The following is a 4,107-nucleotide window of genomic DNA, read 5'->3' on the forward strand; positions in this document are numbered from 1 at the left end:
GTGTTAGTCAGGGACCTGCTAAATGTAGTCAGAGCTCCAAAACGGAGTTAGGTTTTGTGTGTGTTAGTTTATTTTTTATTCTGTGTTATTAAAAATTGCGCGTAAGCGCTATAAACTTCCATTTCCGTGGCCTGGGTCCTATCTTAAAGGGGGCAACGAATGTGTGTGAGTTGCAGCACATTTACAATATATATATATATATATATATATATATATATATATATATATATATATATATATATATACTTTGTGAAATCATCAATCACAGCAAGAACGTAGTGGTTACCACAGGAGGTGATTGGAAGATCTGTAAGGTCCGCTGCAATAATCTGAAAAGCCTTGGAAGCTGTTATAGTTTGCATTGGAGCTTTGTGATGTTCAATGGGTGATGTCCGAGTTTTGCAGAAATCTTTAATCTCTATAGACATAAAGGGCCAATAACAGAGATTGTTGGCTTGAGCAAGAGTCTTGCGCAACCCTAAATGCCCTACAGAACTGTGACCATGCAGTTAATTGAGGACATGAGGCACTAAAGCTGTGGGCACAACTATTTGGTAAATGGGATTATTACAATTTGTTGCTGGCTTGAATGAATACAGTAATATATTAAAACATTCTACACAGAACAATGATATCATCTGTCAGGGGTGCCAATACTTTTGTAATGAACAAATAATTTAAATTAAATAAGTGTGTTTGTTTCTATAGATTATTTGTTAAATTACTAGAAATTGTGTATTTCACTTATTTTATTAAAGTGGTTAAAGTTTAGTACATACTTGTCCTTTAATCTGTTACTTTGAATTATGGTATAATAAGCGTAGGGTGCCAGTGTGTGTGTATATATATACACACACACACACACATACTTTTGTGTGTGTGCCTATAAAGTCTACACCCCCTTGAACATTTTTTCACATTTTGTTGTGTCAGTGCCTCAGTTTCATGCATTTAAATGAGGATTTTTCCACTTATCTACACACCATACCCCACACTGTTAAGGGGAAAAATGTTTTTATAGAGAAAAATTATATATTAAATACAAAACTGAAAGATCATAATTAGATAAGTCTCCACCCCCCTAAGTTAATACTTGGTGGAAGCACCTTTGGCAGCAATTACAGCTGTGAGTCTGTTGGGAGAGGTCTATACCAACTTTGCACACCTAGATTTGGCAATATGTGACCATTCTTTACAAAACTGTTCAACCTCTGTCAAGTTGTTTGGAGAGCGTTGATGGACAGCAATCTTCAAGTCATGCCACTAATTTTTCATTGGATTTAGGTCGGGGCTCTGACAGGGCCACTCAAGGACAGTTACCTTTTTGTTCCTTAGCCACTCCAGTATAGCTTTGGCTGTGTGCTTTGGGCTGTTGTCATGCTGAAATGTTTCAGCCCTCTTGCAGAGGGCAGCAGGTTTTCCTCAAGGACTTCTCTCTACTTTGCTCCATTTATTTTCCCTTCTATCCTGACATGTGCCCCAGTCCCTGCCGATGAGAAACATCACCATAACATGATGCCACCATGCTTCACAGTAGGGATGGTGTTCTTTGGGGGATGTGCTATGTTGGGTTTGCACCTAACATAATGCTTTGCATTTAGGCCAAAAAGTTAAATTTTGTCAGACCACAATGTTTTGCCATATGGCTACAGAATCTCCCAAGTGTTTTTTTTTTCATACTTCAAACAGGATTCAAGATGGGCTTTCTTGCGTAATGGCTTTCTTCTTGCCACCCTACCATACAGTCTAGATTTGTGGAGTGCTTGGGATATTGTTGTCACATGTACACTTTGACCAGTCTTGGCCATAAAAGCCTGTAGCTCTTGCAAAGTTGCCATTGGCCTCTCTGATCGGTCTCCTTCTTGCTCGTTCAACCAGTTTGGTGGGACGGCTTGATCTAGGCAGGGTCTTGGTGGTGCCATACTCCTTCCACTTCTTAGTATTCGTCTTGACTGTGTTCCAAGGGATATTCAGTGCCTTTGATTTTTTTATACCCATCCCCTGATCTGTGCCTTTCAACAACTTTGTCCCAGAGTTCTTTTGAAAGCACCTTGGTGCTCATGGTTGAGTCTTTGCTTTTCAAATGCACTACACAGCAGAGAGAACCTACAGGAACTGCTGAAATTATGTGAATCACTACGATTTAACACAGGTGGAGGCCACTTAACGTGGTGTGTAATTTTGAAGGTGATTGGTTACACCTGAGCTAATTTAGGGGGTGGACACTTATCCAACCAAACTATTTCAGTTTTTATTTTTAATTTTCTACAAATTTCTAGAATACTTTCTTCACTTGGAAGTTGTGGAGTAGGATGTGTAGATAAATGAAAAAAGAAACTATTTGAATGCATTTTAATTCCAGGCTATAAGGCAACAAAAGGTGAACATTTTGAAAGGGGGTGTAGACTTTCTATAGGCACTGATTATGTGTGTGTGTGTGTGTGTGTGTGTGTGTATATATATATATATATATATATATATATATATATATATACATATATATATATATATATATATATATATATATATATATATATATATATATATATATATGTGTGTGTGTGTGTGTATATATATAATCTAATCTGACTCATTGCAACTGTTCCAAAAGATATAATTATAGCATTTTACACTGTAGCTACTGTTATTTAAGGTAATTTTTTCTATTCACCTCTTTCCTCTTTGAATTTCCCTTAATATAGATGTGTCAAACTAAATTTTAATTAGGCCTACTGTCTCATACAGTGAGTGTGTGCAACACTGTCCAATTTCAAGACCAATACCCTCAATACAAAACAAGAACTGAACTAAATTTAAACTCAAACACCAGATATATTTGGTGTATCTGGACTACAATAATTAACCATACTGCATAGACATTTTGAGGTAACTTCTGTTTTTGCTGGCGTGGCACTTGTCGAGGTGAGGGGAGCTTACAAGAGACCACTCAAACAATAACAGATTCCGGTTTATTCAAGCTGGCTCTTTCAGCAGTTTAAAATAGGCATCTCAATGTTTAATGCTTTTTAATATCTTCACAACACCAATCAATGACCTGTAAATAGTAGAAGCTAAAAGTTGACATAAGGACATACCATCCCATACAACAGAGATCACATCAGCACATTACACAAAACACAATAAAACCAACTTTGCAGAAGCACTGTCACCTTCTGGGTTATGCAGCATTTTATTCTCTTTTTACAATTGTTCTAAGTGTTGTATCGCTGTGTAGCAGGGGGAGATCTGTGCTGACTCTGCTGGCGTGTTCACAGGGCTGCAGGAAGAGGGTGGCAGTCGTCCAACAACCACCTGTGAGTCATGGTAGTGACACAGGGAGGTGGAAAAGTGGGTGTGTGGACTTTCCCCCTCTCTGAATGGCTGAGAGGCGAGTCTTGGGAGATTGTTGGCCCTATAAAATAATGCTCCGCCGTTTCCTCAGCTCTGCCCTGTTAAAACACGCCGAGAGTGCTGAAGCGCTGGTCCAGGACCAGGAATCAGCCGGGAGACAAAAAGAAAGAGTCTCACAGCAAGACATTGAGAGCAGGGAACCCATGAGCAGACCCTGAAGCATTGTAAAAGAGCAGGCTAGTTAGCCGGCAATGTCGAACGGCGATCCGGGTTGCACGAGTAGCGGCGACTGGGATATAGCTGTCACATGCAGCACCTTTTCTTTGTAGTTTTGTTACTGTTTTATTTTCCCTGTTTCTTTGTGCCTTCTGTTTTGAATTATTGTTTCGAAGCACCTGTAAGGGCGCCGGTATTGTGTACCATCGCTTGGTATGCCCGTAAATCAGACAACGGACCCACAGCGCCATCTGCAGGACAAAAGAAAAAATAGAAACCCGAAATAAAACTGGGCACCTGTGCGGTGTTGCCAAATTCACCTGTCTGTCCCCTGTGTCAGTGAATTACCCACTACCCTTCCACACGCTGCAAGAGTCATTGTTTGTTAGAACCCAGTAAAAACACTCAAATACTGTCTAATGAAAAAAAGAAGTGTAAACATATAGCTTAGTAGTACTTTGTTGTGCTCTGTGTTTGTGGATGTATTAAATATTCCTTTAAACCACCTTCCAATGTTGTGTATTGGACATTGACAAAGAG

Source organism: Polyodon spathula, chromosome 4 (genome assembly GCF_017654505.1).
Source record: "Polyodon spathula isolate WHYD16114869_AA chromosome 4, ASM1765450v1, whole genome shotgun sequence".
Taxonomy (NCBI): domain Eukaryota; kingdom Metazoa; phylum Chordata; class Actinopteri; order Acipenseriformes; family Polyodontidae; genus Polyodon; species Polyodon spathula.